General features: G+C 45.5%; 1 protein-coding gene and 1 pseudogene across 3 annotated transcripts in view; one reads left to right on the top strand and one right to left on the bottom strand.

Moving 5' to 3' along the window:
* The window catches only part of SIPA1L2 (signal induced proliferation associated 1 like 2), a 220,841-nt gene that overhangs the window by 119,710 nt on the left and 81,921 nt on the right, over positions 1–19,210 (bottom strand). The gene's annotated exons all lie outside the window — the stretch shown is intronic.
* The window catches only part of LOC114883247, a 97,514-nt pseudogene continuing 83,876 nt past the window's right edge, over positions 5,573–19,210 (top strand).

The following is a 19,210-nucleotide window of genomic DNA, read 5'->3' on the forward strand; positions in this document are numbered from 1 at the left end:
GACTTCTTCCCTCCACTTTGCTAACAGGTGTTATTAGTGCAACCTCAGCTCACAGATTGGGTTGTCCGGAAGCCTTCTCAAATCTTACCTCTGGTTCTACGTTATCTTAATGCAGGCTCCCCTACCATCCTGCCCCTTTTTTCACACCATATGTTAAACACCACACTATTTTATCCCAGCCTGTTTACATGGCGCTAACCTCCTTTACACTCCTCTAGTTCCGGGCAGGCAGAGTCACGGCTTTGCTCGCAGCACTCAGCAAGCCTCCAAGCTCTGACCATGCTGGCTGAGACCACAGCTAAGTGACTCATCCTCTCTGACCTACCTGTAAAATGGGAATAATCCTATCGATGTCAAAGGATTATTCTAAAGATTCGACAAGATCCAGATGCCAAGTGCTTATCTCCATGTTTCCTATAGCCAAAGTTCAAAAAAAATTAGCTGGATAAATTGATTTATATATGAACGAATATTGATTGATAAACTGACTTCCAACTGGGCAACTAAAACGAGTAAGACACATACTAGACCCAAGGAGCACAGTCATGTTTACAAAACCTAATATGGTAACTGCTAATGGATTTCTGTACAAAGACTAACAGGAACACATAGCTGATTGAACTTTGTAACTGAACTGCAGTAGCTAAGCTGATTCGCCAAGAGGCAAACAGAAGCTTTCAGAAGGTGAGGGCAAGTCCCCAATCTCCAGTCAGGTGCTACCAGCTTCCCAACTACAACTTCTAATTAAAGTTATTTTAGGGACTGCACTGTATTGTAACGAGATGATTCGGGAGTTTGAAATTTCAGTGTGTCCATAAAAAACAGGAACACATTTCTGGTAGTAAGCTTCTTTCAGCCACCCCTCCTTCCACATATGTGTATGTCAAAGAGAATAAACAAAGAGCCATTTTCTGAAATGGAATATTTTGATCATGGAATTTTTCCAGGGAGACAGAAGAACGGTTGTGGGTATTGACAGTTTCCCGTTAAATCTTTTCAATCAGAAAAAGATAAAAAGAGATAATCCTGCACCTCCTTCCCTCAGGAGGTTATTAGTTATGGCATTTTTTCAGCCATGTGGCCACTGACTTACAGATGACACAGTAGGAAATCAGACGTTCCAATTAATAATTTAAGTGGAGGCATTTGTGTCTTAGGAAAACACAGCAAAAGAATAAAAGAACTTCTATTTGGTGCCAAGTGATTTAGACTGTACCTCTGTTATTTGCGTTTAAATATAATAGAAGATAATCTGTTTTATTCTTTCAATGAAGGTTGAGTGACACTAGGTGACCAAGAAGGGAACCTGAGCATTTTATAATAAAAACCTGGGAGGCTGGAGCCTTAACAAATACTTTTAGGGGTCCTTCCTGTTGTTTACCTCAAAGAGAAGCAATCCTCTCACTTTCTTCTCACCCCTGGTATCTTCCAGTGAATCCACAGCGAAGACTCTTGCAGAGTGAAGGATCTGTCTCACCCCGCTCTACAAAACTAAAATCAATCAATACTATCGAAAACTGAACTAAACGGACAAAGCAGCTACCTTCAACGCGTTCTGCGTTAAAACCCAACGAGTGGACCAGAGAGCCATCAATCTGAAGATGCTTCCTTTCCACTGAGCATGAAGGGCACGAAAAGAAAACCCCGCCAATCTACACAACAGTCTAGTATTTGATTTTTTTAAAATAGTAATTTCAGCAGCAAACACACAACAAACCGCATTCATTAATCGCACACTCTCCAAGCCATCTCTGCGTTGTTCTCATGTTTATTTGAATTACAGGATACTGAGTTTTGCTGAACAGCATTATGAGGTTTATTATGTGATACAAAAACCCTTTGGTGGGCTTCCCTGGTGGCGCAGTGGTTGCGAGTCTGCCTGCCGATGAAGGGGACACGGGTTCGTGCCCCGGTCCGGGAAGATCCCACATGCCGCAGAGCGGCTGGGCCTGTGAGCCGTGGCTGCTGAGCCTGCGCGTCCGGAGCCTGTGCTCCGCAACGGGAGAGGCCGCAACAGTGAGAGGCCCGCGTACCGCAAAAAAAAAAAAAAAAAAAAAATCTATAGACACAGAAATACTGCAAAGAAACACCCCCATATTATGATACTAAGTATCTATTACAGGAAGGCTAATGCTTGGTTTTTGCTTTCTTCCTTGTATTTTTCTCTAAAGTTCCAAATTACTAACTATATATGAACATGTAAATCCGCACATACATATATGAATAGTTTAAATTCAATAAATAGAAAAATTTTTTAAATAATCCTCCGTAAAAGCAATGCGTGTTTCCCTTAGAGAGCATATTACCCTTATTACATAAAATGAGACGACCATCAACTTCCTCTCCTTCAAGTCCCACGGTAAGATATTTAAACATGGAAACAGAGACTAGTGTTAGATGAGCCACACCTATTGCCACTTACCTTAAAGAGTATACGGTTTTTTATAGCAAGTATTCACAAAGATGGTGCCCTCCACTCCCATGCACTGGAAATGACGCCGGTTAGAATAATAATGTCTTACATTTGCATCTATTTTCCTGTGACCCTGGGTACACCACAAGGCAGCAGTGTGGAAGACAGCATAAAGGGCTCAAGATTAAGAGATCGGTGTCTACCTCTGAGGACATGATTAACTGTGGGCTCTTCAGCCATCTAGGCATCCACTATGACTCAGTGTCGCGTGTACGATGGGGATCCAGTCTGCTGGCACACCTCAGACAGGTGCCGGGGGACCAAGTTGAGAGCTGACATAAGATGCTGAACCAGACAAATGCACAACATGAATGTTACTGCCTTGCGGGAAGGAACCAGGAGGATAGCCCATGCCGCTTGCTCGATTCTACTGCAGGGCAGCCTCTCGGGGCTGACAAAGGCAGAGGGAGGGCCAGCTTCAGGAAGGCGGCCCACCTACTGGGGACCGCCCCCGACAGCAAACAATCCGGCTTTCAGAAGGCCAGGCCACGATAAACCCAGGACCTAGATAGAGGGTGAGGAAAAACACTGCACGTACTCAATATAAAAGCTACCATGGTGTCCAGTCCGAATTCTCCATCCCTATCTGGCAATAAACCGGTCCTAAGAGAAAACTGGAACCCTGCGGCACAGACACTGATGTCAGCAAAACAGAGAAGGGGAGGGACACAGTGGGGGCTTCGTTCACGCCCCTCACCATCTGATTTTACCCCGAAGTGTCCCAGTGTCGTTGTCTTGCGTTCAGGAAGCGCACTCAATACTTTAGAAAATAAAGTTTCCTGCAAACTCAAAGTCAGGGGTGATGTCAGAACGACTCCTTCAGGAAGTTTTCCCCATAATGTACCTCTTCAATAAGGCACTGGCTTCCAGGGCAACACATTCCATTTCACTAGTCACAGAGAATGAATTCCAGTGCACTCAGGGGGAAACACTTCCTCAACACACTTTATTTGGAATTTTTAAAGTATGAACTGAATGCCAATTATATAAACCACTTTCAATTATGGATGCATACTAATTAATTTGGGCTGAGTATTTCTTTAATACAGTTCCTAACACCAAAGATCTTTACCTGAAGAAGAAAAATAAAAGAATGACCACCTAACACATACACACTACTACATATAAAATACATAAATAATAAGAGCCTACGGTATAGCACAGGGAACTCTGCTCAATATTCTGTAATGGTCTACAGAATCAAAAAAAAAGAGTGGACATATGTATATGTATAACTGATTCACTTTGCGGTACAGGAGAAACTAACACAGCATTGTAAATCAACTATAGTCCAAGAAAAATTAATTTAAATAAATAAATAAAATATCTTAAAAAAAAAGAATGACCACCTAATAATACGATACATAACCGTTTATTAAAATAAAAAGAACACTAAGAACCCTATTTCCTTATAAAAACGATGGTCATGGAAATCACTGCTTTCTCTGAATTTCTAGGGTAATGAGTAAGAGAGAGACACAGATGCTGCAATTCTGACGACTACTTGTCCCGAGACATAAACAGAGCGCCAGCCAAGGAAGACTGACCTCATGTCGGCCAGTAAGGAAATCATCTGTGTCACCAGAGACTCCCTAAGCATCATGGGTGAACCGAGAGAGCTTGTTTGACTAATCAGTATCCTTTACCATAAAATGTCAATATTAATGCATTACATTTATTTGGGGATTTACCATTTCCAAAACCCTCTTCTGTTCACTTGATCCTAGGAAGACCTCTGAAGAGACAAAAGAGAGAGACTGCTCTCCCATTTCACAGGTCAGGAAGGAACTCTTAGGGCAGCTAAGTCAGTAATTTGCTACAATCAAATGCAGCAGAGGAATCAATCAAGAGGATCAGAACGGGAATCCAGGTGACTTCATGCTTTCCACCATTGCTGGTAGCGTCTCAAAGTTACACATGGCCTTTAAAACTGAGGACTAAAAACACAACGAAATGACTACTCTGGCCAAAAGAAGCCAACCTAAGGCAAATCCGCCAACTTCAAATAAAATAAAAGTGCCTATCTCCACTGCTCTGAGGCCTAAGGAAAGGTACAGTATTGGGGGGGGGGGGCGGGGACACAGGGGATGGGCCCTGAGGGAGACGGCAGCTTCCCCAGCCCAGCTGTACCACAGAGACCTGTGCATGGGCCCAGCTCATAAGCCAGTGGTCCCAGTTGGTTCCTGCCAGTTCAGTGTTTGTTGGGCAGGGCAGATTCGACATCATCCCTACCCACAGAAGAACACCGCCAAGACTTCCACGACACCACTAACAGCAGCATTTTTACCAGTCCTTTTCGTTTTGCTTCAAAGAAACATCCTCTCTTCCTTCATACTAAAGACCACTGTCTAGTGTTTTCACTATTAATTACCCACTCAGACTCAACAATCACAACGGAAAAACTATTCTGACACCAGCGCTTCATAAACCCTGAAGCCAACCGATTTGCTTAAGGTCACATGACTACTTACGCGCAAAATGGATTTCCAGCTGGGGTGCCCGAACACTCATTGCTAGCAACTGTTTGTTTTCCTTTTTTATAGGACTGTGATATTAATGGAAATCATAAATTTCGATTCACGCATCTCACTACGGCTGAGAAGATCTGCACAATATCCCCGGACCCTCCCGCCTCTATGCTTTTGCTTATCAGATTCCCCTTGCTGGGCTTCCCTGGTGGCGCAGTGGTTGAGAGTCCGCCTGCCGATGCGGGGACACGGGTTCGTGCCCCGGTCCGGGAAGATCCCACATGCCGCGGAGCGGCTGGGCCCGTGAGCCATGGCCGCTGAGCCTACGCGTCCGGAGCCTGTGCTCCGCAACGGGAGAGGCCACAACGGTGAGAGGCCCCCGTACAGAAAAAAAAAAAAAAAAAAAATCCCCTTGCTTGCAAAGTCTTTCTCCTTCCATCAGAAGTGAACAAAATCTAGTGCATTCAAAGCTATCACGACTCTCTCCCCCTGCAACTCACTCTTATTTACCCTGAAACTTTACCTTGACGGGACTCTCTGTTCCTTTATTGTATCCCAGTCTCCATCAGGTTCATCCATGTGACAAACACCTATCTATCTACCTACTAAGTGCCAAGCTGGGCAGGGAAGGATGGATGATTCGGGTCTTGGCTCAGGGGAGACAAATGGAAGCTTCCAGGTAAGGTAACTGATGAGCCAGGGCTCAGGCGCACGGCCAAGAGAATGCCCCGCTGAGGGTTTCCTGCTTCTGCTCCTCGTTCAGGTGATTTAAAATCACGTTCAGCGCTGGGCACCTTCCCTTCCTTACTCCAGATTAAAAACTCACCCGTCCCTAAAACTGGAGAGCAGCAGGGGGTGTGGCCACAGAATGGTGGGTAGAGCATCACGCTTCTCTCTTTGCTCAGAGACAAGGAGTAAAGATTTGCAAATTTTACCTTTCTTCCTCATGGGAAAAAAAAATAGGTGTTGCCATCTCTGGCCAAAAGAAGGCAAGAGTGAGCCCCAAGAGGCCCATTTCACATGATGAGGGCCGCCCTGTCTCTCGCAGGGCAGCGTGCAGGAGCTGCACTGCACTACCAGACTGGGTGACCTGGGGGAGAAGCGCTGGTTCCCAGACTCTGGGATGAGTCATCTCGTCAAGGTGATGAAAGCAGAACTCCTCTGACCCCTTTGTCACTGAAGGGGCACCAACCTGTTTTTCCTGCGCTCTGTCCTGTTTAACCAGAACTCTCATCATGTATCACCATTTATTCTACTTGCATTTATAGTTCCCTTATTTTAGCCACAGACTTTTTTTTTTCTTTAAACAAAGGCCCGAGTCTCTCCATAAAGATGCAGTATAACTAGAAAGGTATCTTCAAACTTCAGAACCAATTTCTAAGCAAAAAGGGAAATATACCTTCTCTCTAAGAACACGGTGGGGGTAGTTTTGAGCAGTGGTTCCCAATTTTCCAAATTACCTAAGAGATATTGAAACCTGGATTCCCTAGCCCTGAGACTCAGGTTCACAGGGCCTGGGGGGAGCCCTGGAATCTGTACCTTGAAAAGGTGATTCTCATGAACAACCGGGATCGGAAGCTACTGGTTTAAACACAATAAAAGATGAAAAATAAAGCTGAATGCGTGCTTCTCAAATCTTCCTATTTTCCCGTTTCTCAAGTACTAAAATATCTTACTCAGATTAACAGCTGAATCCCTGGCAATTTTATTTACTCACAATGTTTTTTAGTTAACTTTAAGGAAGATAAATGAAATCTGAAGTTGAGAAAGCTCTAGAAACCATTTACATGAGTCCAAAGGACTAGAAGTTTCTACTCTGGTGACCAGAGTCCAGGTTTGCTCTGCTGACAAGATATACTTGGGGTGGGGGGGTGGGGGGGAAAGATAAAACAGGAGTGTTTTATACACTGCTATGTATAAAATAGGTAAACAACAAGGACCTACTGAATAGCACAGGGAACTATACTCAATATCTTGTGATAACCTATAATGGAAAAGAACCTGAAAAAGTGTGTGTGTGTGTGTGTGTATATATATATATATATATATATATATATATATAAAAACCTGAATTGCTTTGCTGTACACTTGAAGCTAACACAACATTGTAAATTAACTATACTTCAATAAAAAAATAATAAAGATATCATGGAACATTAAAAAAAAGATATACTCCAATTGCAGTATTTATTGAGCACTTTCTAAGTACCAAGCACTTTCCACGTACTTGTCCAGTATTAACTCCAATAGCCTTATGTGGTAGGATCACTACTCTCCCCAGTTTAAAGTAAAACTTGTGGGGCTTCCCTGGTGGCACAGTGGTTAAGAATCCGCCTGCCAATGCAAAGGACACAGGTTCGAGCCCTGGCCCGCGAAGATCCCACATGCCGCGGAGCAACTAAGCCCGTGCGCCACATCTACTGAGCCTGCGCGCTACAGCCCGCGAGCCACAACTACTGAAGCCTGCGTGCAGCGAGGAAGACAAAACACAGACAAAACTAAAAATAAATAAAATAAATAAACTTTAAAAATAAATAAATAAATAAAGCAAAACTTCTCAAGCCCCCCAGTATGGCATTTAAGGCCCTTCCCAAACTGAGTTCCATTCGACCAAGACAGCCCTTAGTATCTCCTCGCTGTCTACTCAAACAGCAGCCCGTTCCCACCTCTGTACTTTCTTCTTGGAGTTCCCTCTCCAGAACGTCCTTTCTGTTCCATCATGCCGACTTCTCTGTGACATTAAGAACTCAGACGCTGACATTAGACCTAAGTTCAACCTGGCTTGGTCACTTACTTCTGGTGTTTCCCCTGGGCAAACTCCCTGAACCCCTAGAAGCATCTATAAAAGGATACTGTATGTATTCCACAGAGACTTGAGTTCCTGCTCCGTTCCAGACACCATTCTAGGATTGAGGATCCGGTAATGAATGGACCGGAAAAGGCCCTGCTTTCACAGAACGTCTAGTCTGGCAGAAGAAGTCACATAATAATGAGGACAGATAAACACATAAGCTGTCACGGGTGAGTGTCATAAAGAGACAGGATCAAAAAAGGTCGGGATGTTTAGGCGTGGGTGTGATGTTAACAGAAGGGTCAGGTGGCTACAGGGAAGACGAAGGGGAAGGAGGGAAGGATGAGGGCCTGGGTCACACAGGTGGACAGGAGGACGCTGGGGAGAGGGACTCCTATCAGGGAAACCACGACTGGAGTTGGGAGCAAGCCTGGCAGATTCAAGAAGACCAAGGATCCCAGGAAAGGGGTTGGATCACAGAGGGCTTTTATTCCAGAAGGTTCTGAGCAGAGGAGTGAAGATAACCTTGTTGCTGCAGTGAGAGTAGGCTCTAGTGGGCAAAGGTGGGCAAACGGATATGGTCAGGCCAGCGTGATCATCCAGGCAGGAGAGGGTGACGGGGGCTGGAAGTGGCTGGTGAGAATGACAGATTCCGGAAGGGAGAATCTGGATCTGGATGAGAAGGTAGAACTGTTAGCACAGCTGACGAATGCGCTGAGCAAGGATGAGTCTGCCATTTGGGGCCTGACTGACAGGAAGGCTGAAGTTGGCCCTTATTAAGATGGGGAAGATTATAGGAGGAGCAGGGGTTTCAGGGTCAAACGCGATCACGTGCGCAAGATGCTTTTTAGTACAGGCCTGAAACACACGAAGAACCTGATACACAGGTGGTTGTCAGCAGCATTCCAGGCCGAACCTTGAACTCCCAGCCCAGGCTGATCCCTCCTTTCTGTGAACCAGTTACATGTTCCGTTCATCTGGGCACATGATAAATACTGACCTGCCTTGCATTTTTTGTGCAGTTTTCCTGGGGATAGGGGAATGAAAAGAAAATTTAGCTTCCAAAATCGTCCCCGCACTCTTTGAGGGTGCTTCTTTTTTTTTTTAAAGAACGAACATTTTTGATTTATCCAAAGTTTCAATCCCATAATACTTGTTAAAATGAACTGCAATGTCTAGGGAACTGGGATGTATATTTTGAAAAAAAGATTCTGAGGCTTAGCTGCTACATGATCCAATCTGAACAAATACCCAGGCTTCATGTCCGTGTTAAAAACTCTGAGGTAGGGCTTCCCTGGTGGCGCGGTGGTTGAGAGCCCGCCTGCCGATGCAGGGGACACGGGTTCATGCCCCGGTCCGGGAGGGTCCCACATGCTGCGGAGTGGCTGGGCCCGTGAGCCATGGCCGCTGGGCCTGCGCGTCCGGAGCCCGTGCTCCGCAACGGGAGAGGCCACAACAGTGGGAGGCCCGTGTACAGCAAAAAAAAAAAACAAAAAAACAAAAAAACCTCTGAGGTAGAGCAAGGCCAGGGGCCTCCTGTTTCCATCGCAGGGGGAATGCTAGGGAGGACTTTGGGAGTAAGGTCCCAAGAGTAGAATACAGGAGATGAGCCCGGTCAGGGCCAACCCTGCCTTTGGGTGCAGGGCTCTCTCTGCCATTAGCTGCATCCAGGTCTGGCCTGTCAGTTTTTGAATTTGAGATTCTGGAACTGGCAGGGTGAATGGGTCAGGGGTTCCCAAAGGCCTGTCCGTGGACCAGTGCCAGGCCAGTTTCCAGAAAAGTGGCTGAGGAGAGTCTGTTAAAAACACAAATTCCTTAGCCACTCTCCCAGAATTCTGGCTCAGGAGATTGGGCGTGGGCCCCCAGACTGTTTTTAACAAGTTCCTCAGGTGTTTCTCGTGTTGATTCATCTTCGAGATGCATGGGGTAGGAAAGTACTTTGCAAAATCTAAAACATGACACAAGCATATGGTGTAATTAAGCCATTAATTCAAAAGCAGTGCTAGCAGCTTAGCTGCCCTTTAAAGTCATCCCCACATTCCCTTCCCTATGGTGATGACATTCACCTAAGCCCATACTTCTCCAACGGCTGGATCCCAGCTGGCCCAGGCTTACAGACCAAAGAGCATGGAAGGGCAATGATCTCTACAGAAAGCCGGAGTCAGACTCTGAGATGAGAAAAGCAAAGGAGAAAACGGAAACAGGTTTTAAACCAGAGTAGGTGTCCTGGGGTCAGTGTGCAGTCTAAAATATGAGAGGGAACAGGCAAAGTGGTGGGTAAAACACAGAGGACAAAGCTGGTGCAAATACAGATGTCCAAGGTAGGCAGAAAGGCACAAAGGGAAGAAAAAGATATCACACACACTCTGCTAGACCCTCGATACGTAATATTTACACAACCTCCACTTAAAGAAAGGAAATCACAGCTCGGAGACCCCAAAGAGATTCATCTGAAGTCAAACAATGCGTTAAGTGGCAGAACAAGAATCTAATCAGGTCCGCCTGGCTACATCCAAATCTGTACTATTGACAATAAAGAATATATATTTAAAAAGTATTAGACTCAAATAAATGGAAAAACATGCCTCATGAATCGGAAGACTTAATATTGCTAAAATGTCAATTCTACCCAACGTCATCTACAGCTACAATCCAATCCCTACTGAAATCCCAATGATGTGCTTTGTGAAAACAGAAAAATCCACCCCAAAATTCATATGGAATAGCAAGGGACCATGCATAGCTGAAACAATCTTGAAAAAGAAGAAAGCTGGAGGCCTCTCGTATTGATACAATATCAAAACTTATTACAAAGCTACAGTAATCAAAACAGTGTGGTTCTGGTATAAAGACAGACACATGGATCCATAGACCAGAATACAGAGCCCGGAAATAAACTCTCAGGTATGTGGTCAAATGATCTTCCACAAGAAGACTATTCAAGAGGGAAAGCACAGTCTTCTCAACAAATGGTGTTGGGACAACTGGACATCCACATGCAAAGAAATGAAGTCACATCCTTACCTCACACCATGTACCCAGATTAACTCAAACTGGCTCAGAGACCTAAACGTAAGAGCCATAACTATAAAATTCACAGAATTTTCTAAGAAAACATGGGGCAAAAACTCCACGACACTGGATTTAGCCATTTCTTGGATAGGACATCTAAAGCAGAGGCAATGAAAGCAAAATGATGAAGTTGGACTTCACCAAAATCAAAAGCTTTTGTGTCTGAAAGGACACTATCAATAGAGTGAGGCGAAAAGGCAACCCAGGAGAAAGTATTTGCAAATCACGTATCTGACGAGGGGCAGACAACAGCACACAGCATCCGCGCTGACCCCAGATGCTGGTGTTAGCCTCTGCTGTCACCACCACAGAGGGGTCCTGCTCTTCTGGCAGGGCAGAGTCCAGGGGTGTGGATCTTTCAGAAAGAAGACCCTCTGTTCCAGCATTTACATGCAGCCATTCAATGAACCCTCCCATTATGTGCTCCCCAACCCAGCTTCTAGCTTCTCACAACTTCAAGTCCTTCCCCCTCTATCTGAACAGTATATGAAAATAGATTAGTTGCGTAGAGTATCTGTTGAGCTTTGACAAATGGAATAAATCAGTTGTAACTGGTAGCTTTATACTCACAATCTAAAATGGCAATTGACACTCATAAATATAATACAATATGACAGGACGGAATTACTTCCACTGACACCAGGTTTTGATTCTACAGGAATGTGTACGATACAGTTCCAATCGTCAGACTCTAAGCTGTTAAGTTTTGGGTCCACTAGTCCAAAGATAGATAAAAGAGAATTTAATAAATGGCTGGAACATCAAGAAGCTAGGTTCCAAATCTGCCGGGGAGAGTACACTCAGAGCCTGGGAAATATCCACATCATATGTTTCGTTAAAGCTGTCATAATTTAAAGTCTCTCTAAACATCTACTGTTTAATCTAATTTTCCTTCATGAACGTTTGGCTTCGGCTCAAATCGAATCAACATTTCCATTATAAATCTCTATTTTCACATTTTCCTGGTTTGATTGTAAAATGTCTTTAGCCTGAAACATGACACGAGCAGAAGCCTGCATTTTAATGCTCTTCATTGGCAAAACGGTTTTACTACAGAACCACAATCACAGTTTTCTGCAAGCCAAGTCTGAAAGTTAGTCTAAGCAAAATGAAAAATAAAATTCTATAAAATACTCCCCAATTGCAAATTTTCTCTCCGTTCTTTTTTTTTTCCCAGCTCCCCCCTTCCCCGTTCTTAAAAAAAGAAAACCAAAAAACAACAAAACTTCTGCTGGTATTTCATGCACCATGGAAAGGTGGCCCAATGCTGTCAGGTGCCAATCATGATATTCACATCAAACACGTCCCTAGTAGTAAGGAATTCAGCACCACAGCATCATGACAGTTCTTTCAGCAAGAACTCTGTAGTGTGTGCATTGTAACTGTTGAAAAGCAACAACAACAAAAACCCTACTAGTCACTTTTATCAGGGTTACCGATTTTATACATATTAAGACAGAAAAATAAGTGAGGCACACTCCACTTAAAAGCAATTTAACGTTCAGCCAGTTATAAATGCTGGCGTGTCGAACGCCTTCTTCCTTAGGGCCGTGCTGTGTAGCTCAAACAGGAGAGGGTGCTCTGACACTCACACCCAGAGTCTGACAGCAGCCAAGACCAAGGGCACACACGTACTGCCTGGACCTGTGGAGGAGGCCGGTGCTCTCCAGAGCCAGAGGACAGGCCTCCATTGGAGAGATGGGGGCTGGAAAGGGGAGAAACCACACAGCAGGACCCAGGAACCACGTGCCAGCAGTCCAGCTGCTGCCGCCAGGCTTCCCACCGCCCCCCCCCCCGTCCTTCTTTCCATTGGCAACACACCTTTGCGTCGATACTCATGAAGTAGGATATTCTTACCAACGTCTTACATACATGGGTGATTTTCACATACAAAAAAGACTCTTTCAGGAAAACTGAAGGGAACCCAATAAACAGCTAGGAGTTCACAGATGCTCAAGGCCATGTACTCATTCCAAGGGACCAAAACAAAGGCCCCCCTTGCGTCTGTCACTGCCCCTGAAGATCCACTCTCCTCTCACTCTGCTTCAAACAGTATTTGACGCCAGTTACGAAAGCCCAGGGACTGAAAGAAAAAGTTGCACCTAAGAAGAATCGGGCTACAAAATAAATGAGCCATTGGACTGCACTAAAAGATAGCTCTCAACACCGACAGAATCTGTACACAGAGACCGGTGGAAAGTTACCAAAACAAAACCCCGAAACGTAAATTCTGAAAAGTCCCTTCTTCTCTCATAACTGCAATATTCCTGGGAATGATTTCACGTTAAGAACTAAAATAAAATGCTCTTTTGTCTAAAAAAAACTTGAGCTGACTGACTGACAGCAGCAATAGCTGATGTGACATAGATGGAAACATTAAAAACCAATTTCTCTTGTGTGCAGATCTTTGAGAAACCGAATGGCTTAAGACGCTTGTGTTTCAAAGAAGGTGCTTTGGTGGTACCCAAGCAATTTGCAATTTTAGAATGTCCTGGTTTTTGGAAGAAATCCTGATCAACAGAATTAAGAAATATTCATGTGTATACAAACACGTAACTAAACCAATCGTAAAACAGCAAAAACACTTGAGTTGCTTGAAAAGAACAAGAGCAGCAATTCATCCTTCCTTAAAGTTCCCACAGTAAATACACACTGACATTCACGGGTCCAAAACATGAAGGAAAAAGGGATACTTCACAAAGTAGGAAGTTACTTTTCCTAACTTAAAAATTCCTAAAACTGTAATTTTCTGCCCATCATCCTCGTCTGACAGGAGATGTGGTGTAACGACGGCTGTGGAGTCGGACAGAGGTTAGAACCCCAGCTACCCGCTCGGTGACCATGTGGCTTAGGCAGGTAACCTAAGTTGTTGAGCCTCAGTTTTCTCATCTGTAAAATGGAGAGAATGACAGCGCCTACCTCGCAGGAGTGCTGTGAGGATTAAACGCGGTAAGGCAGGTAGAGCTCAGAACAGCGCTTCCCTGGGCAATGAGTTCAACAGTTCTCATCACTGCTGCCTCCTGAGCCTTGCACACCTGCCTAACACGTAACATGCTCTCTCTCTAAGGAAGGTAGTAGTTTCCTTACAGTCATCTTGAATGACAACAGCATTCTGGGTGGAACCCTTTTTTGTAACAAATATCACTAAAGCTTTCCGTGACAGTCTCCCAGAAAAGTGCTATACCCCTGTCAGTGACTGAATGCTGGGTTCAACCCTCATTAACGCTCGTTAAGTATAAACCACAATAAGCTTCAGGAATGTCAAGGGCAGCAGTGCAAGCTCAAATACCCCATTCCAGCACTGGCGGGTCACTGGTCACCAGGAAGGGCTCAGCACACCTGTCTGTTGAGGGGGTGACAGGACAGACTCCACAGGTGAGGAAGGAGAGGAGGGGGCTTGGAGGAGTTTCTGGATGTTTCTAACACAGCTAGACCAGGACGGCCTAGGACCGTCTCTGAACCCTACAAGTTGGCGCTACCATCTCAAAAGTGGCAGAGGGCAGGAACCGACCCGGGTAAGGGGTCACACCTGGAGAATGACTCAGTACACGAGCGCCTGCTGCCACCGCGATTTCTGCTTCTGTCAGAGCACCTTTTTACAGGAGAACAAGCCTCTGGGAAGCACAGACTCCCTTTCCAGAGAACCTACAGCCACTTTCCACCAATGGTACTCAAACAGCACAACCTAAAACTCAGTATCCAATCTTGCTGGCTTCAAGCTACCCAGACAGAGAGAAACACTCTACAGAATCTTTAAGAGCTTTCACTGTGCTAATTTCTACCCTGTATAATCTTGAAATCCCCTACGTCTAGTGTGTTATTACTACACATACCCCCCAAAAGATAGGAAAACACACATACACTCACATGCACACGCACAAAACTGAGAAGAAAAGAAAAAACTATTTCCAGATCCCTGTGGCCATGGCGAGGTACCCAGGTGCTGCCTAAATTTGGGGTGGAGAGCTCAGTCGCCCTCCCCCCCGGCTTATACTACTGGCCCGCCAAGAACACGACAGCTGGGGGGCTGACTCACCAGTCATGAGAAAGACAAGATCTGACCTGGGCATCTAAATCGGCAAGGGTGTATAATATGCTGTCCTTTTTCCTACTCCTGTCACCTACTCAGACCAGCCGATGGATATTTCAGGGATGCAAGTTTTGTCTACGTTGTTTTTTCAACGTATCCCAAAAGCGTCTGACCTCGGATGCAGGTACTAGCTACACAGTCGTGTCTATGGCACCCCGGAAGGAGCCACCTCTCCTGGGTTCCTCTGTGGGGCAAACATTCCTTTGGCATCTTCCGTTGGCAGTCTCCAGCCCTGTACCATGTTCAACACTGCAAGTAAAGCAGCAGAAGCCCTGGGCTGGGGTCCCAGCTGTGAATTTGATCTCTCGTTCTGGGCGACCAGCTGCCTCCCGAGGGTGTGAGAAGAGTTCTTCCCAATACTTCCAGGGGTGAAGATGCTGAAGTTGAGGGTCAAAGGTGAGGCCAGAATATTCAAACTCAGTTTAACTTCCTCATTTTATAGATGAGGTGAAAGACCAACAGAAACTAAGTGGTTTCCTTAGTCACCCTGAGCCTGGAAAGCCCTGTTTGTTACAAGGAGCTGTGAAGACCTGAGAAGAGATCACCCCTTCTGCATCTCTTAGGAAGGAACTTTTTTTTTTCCCCTCGGGGTACACGGGCCTCTCACCATTGTGGCCTCTCCCGCTGCGGAGCACAGGCTCCGGACGCGCAGGCTCAGCGGCCATGGCTCACGGGCCCAGCCGCTCCGCGGCATGTGGGATCCTCCCGGACCGGGGCACGAACCCGCGTCCCCTGCATCGGCAGGCGGACTCTCAACCACTGCGCCGAAGGAACTTGTTGGTTGATTCTGTACTTCCCACAGAGGAAATCTGGGCCCAGATGGCCTGGCCCTTGAAGCACAACCTTAGAAAGTCTGTGCACAGCATCACCGTGCTCAGCTCTGAGCTGCCTGTGAGTAGAACAGTCTCGTTCTATGTGCAGTAGAGGAGCTGAAAGGACTGAAGGGGGCAGCTCTTCCCGAGCTCTGCATGCCCCGCCCCCTAATTCTGGAAGCAGAGCCAGGAGGGCACCGCGGGGCCGGCACCTGTCCACCAGGAGCCTGAGGATGGTGTTCAAGCATCAGAAGGTCCCAGGGACCCGGCAATCCAGAACTGGCTTGATGCTACCAGTTTCTGTTATTAATTCCTGTTTTTGTGCCGAGGGTAAGGCCCCAAGAGGAGCGGGAGGCCTGTGGTGTACCTGGGGGCCTACGTGCCTTCCCTGGATGCCAGACGGCAGAGGAGGCCCAGACAAGCCCCAGAGCCAAGGCCAGTGCTGGGTGGTCCACAGGGTCGGCCTGTTTTCCCCCTGTAACTCACAAGGTCAGGTCAACAGCACCAGTCAGGAGAGCCAGGGAGCGATGCAATGGCACCTTCACACTGGAGTCTAAATTCGCTTGACCCTTTTTCCACACCTCCATTTGCCCAGCTTCAGCCCTGCACTGCCTGCTTCCCGCACCACCTATTCCCTCCCCGATGACAGAAACCCACGGGCAGAGGGTCCTAAAGTGAGTGAGGAAAGGAAATATGAGGACAGAGGACAGCCAGGGTGTCTCCAGCTAATGCACAGAAGTGTTCCAAGAAAACGGCTCTGGAGGCCACCAGGTACACTTAACAAAAATACATCAGAAAATAAAGAACATGTAAGACCCTTAACAGTTTCCTGTATTCTAAGGTCCATGGGCCAAAAAGATTTTCTTTAAGAAATGAAATCAAATATTGATTTTTTTTTTCCTTCTAAGCTTCAGGTTTATTGACAGTGGACACACGTCCTAAGTTATTTCCTTGCCAGTATCTGCATTTATGAGTTAAGACAATAAGTTAACACAACACAATAACTCTTATACGATAAAAGTGCTCAGTTCAGATTTAGCCTTTATCACCCATTTACTTTACCTGCTCCTTTGATGATTTTTATTGCTGTTGATGGAATTTAGGGCAGGCTGCCCCCAAATACGCCACTTTGGCATATTCATTATTTAGAATTAAAGTTACTTGAAAAACAGCCATGGCAAGAAGGACACTTTGACCCTCCTTTGTTCCCCTGAAAGCAGGAAACAAAGCTCCCATGGGAAGGCATCCTCCCTGTGCCGGGGAGGATGGAGGGCTTCCTTATTGCTGGAGAGACGGAATTCGGGGCAGAGAGAGCTGTATAAACAAACCGTGTTAGGGAATTCCCTGGCGGCCCAGTGGTTAAGATTCCAGCTCCCACTGCTGGGGGCACGGGTTCAATCCCTGGTCTGGTTGGGAACTAAGGTCCCACATGCCGCCCGGCGCAGCAAAAAAAACCCCCAAAAAACAGAACTGTGTTACTTCTTCATTAATTTGCTACTCCAAGCCCAAACCCTTTTTATTTGTCAAATCTTCACAAATAATTGTTTATTTGTCTAAAAAGGCACGTACATTTGCAGCAATATGGATGGACCAAGATGTTAAAATTAAAAAAAAAAAAAAAGTCTGACCTCAGAGCAGCTCTTCAGAAAACACATTCAACTTTTCCAACTCAGCCTCCTCTTCTGGAGCTTGTTTTTTTAAACATCTTTTTTGAAATAAATTGATGTATAACATTGTGTAAGTTTAAGGTGTACAATGTGATGACTGGATGCAAGTATATATTGCAAAGCGATTAGCATAATAAAAGTTGGTTAACATCTCAAAAAAATAATACGGATGGACCTAGAGATTATCCTACTAAGCGAAGTAACTCAGAAAGAGAAAGACAAATACCATATGATATCACTTATATGTGGAATCTAAATTACGATACAAAGCAACTCATCTACGGAACACAGACTCACAGACATAGAGAACAGACTTGCGGTTGCCAAGGGGGAGGGGTTTGGGGGAGGGAAAGACTGGGAGGTTGGGATTAGCAGATGCTAGTATATATACAGGATGGATAAACAGCAAGGTCCTACTGTACAGCACAGGGAATTCAGTATCCTGTGATAAACCATCATGGAAACAAATATAAAAAAAGAAAGCATATATATCTATGTATAACTGAATCACTTCGCCGTACAGCAGCAATAAACACAACCTTGTCAATCAACTGTACCGCAATAACATCTGAACCCCAGTTTTCAGTACAGCCTCACAAAATGCTGTCTCCGGGAGCCTTTTCTATATAAGCAGGGCACATCTGCATGACCTAGAGGCAAGGACAAGCTTGATCCTATAGATAAATAAAAAGCAAATGGGGGCAGGGAAAGAATGTGAAGGCTTCAGCTGAGCCTCAAATCTCTCTTTCTTTGTATATTGTTTAAAAAATACCTACCGAAACCCATAACAGAAGACACAAGATATTGTCATTCCTTTTTTTTAAATCACACTGGATCGAAGAAAATATCCTCTGAATATTTAGCATTTGTAGCTAAAGATGTAATAATTTGGGACTTCCCTGGTGGTCCAGTGATTATGGCTTCGCCCTTCCACTGCAGGGGGTGTGGGTTGGATCCCTGGTCAGGGAACTAAGATCCCACAAGCCCCACAGTGTGGCCGAAAACAAAAACAAAAACAAAACCAAGATGTAATCCTTTAAATCTATTATGATATATATAAATAGCACTGCCCTGCTACCACCTACTTACAGAATCTTGGGAAAGTCTCTCTGGGCTATTTAGTAATCTCTCTACTGTCTGAAAAGGGCAAATTTCATTTTATAATTAGTTAATCCGCAATAAAACCATTTCAAAGATACCCAATGTAAACAGAGATACTGCAGTTATCCATTCAACCTCCTGCCTACGGGCAGGGGTGTATCTAGGCCATGCTTGCAAATGTGGGCGTTTCATCCATCAGGAATTATTCACTTCTAGTAGGGGCAATCATATGAAAGTGCACCTTTAAAGAGCTGCTCGTATGTATGGTGCATAATTATTTTGTCATAAAATTCTAAAACGCATCCACCTGTAATCCTAAACACAGGACCAGAATAACCTTCATGAAGCACATGCCTGATCACATCCAGTCCCTCAGAACCTTTTAAAACCTTCGGTTGGGGCTTCTCTGGTGGCGCAGTGGTTGAGAGTCCGCCTGCCGATGCGGGGGACACGGGTTCGTGCCCTGGTCCGGGAGGATTCCACATGCCGCGGAGCGGCTGGGCCCGTGAGCCATGGCCGCTGAGCCTGCGCGTCCGGAGCCTGTGCTCCGCATCGGGAGAGGCCACAACAGTGAGAGGCCCGCGTACCGCAAAAAAAAAAAAAAAAAAAAAAACCTTCGGTTGTTTCCCTCTGTCACAGATTAAATGCAAATTTCTCCGCCTGGCTCTCCAGCCGTCCCTCCGCTTTACAACCTGACCCCACCTCATTCCTCACTGTCCAAGAAGCCAGAGCCTCA

This window comes from Monodon monoceros, unplaced genomic scaffold (genome assembly GCF_005190385.1).
Source record: "Monodon monoceros isolate NGI ecotype Baffin Bay Population unplaced genomic scaffold, NGI_Narwhal_1 Super_Scaffold_4, whole genome shotgun sequence".
Classification (NCBI taxonomy): domain Eukaryota; kingdom Metazoa; phylum Chordata; class Mammalia; order Artiodactyla; family Monodontidae; genus Monodon; species Monodon monoceros.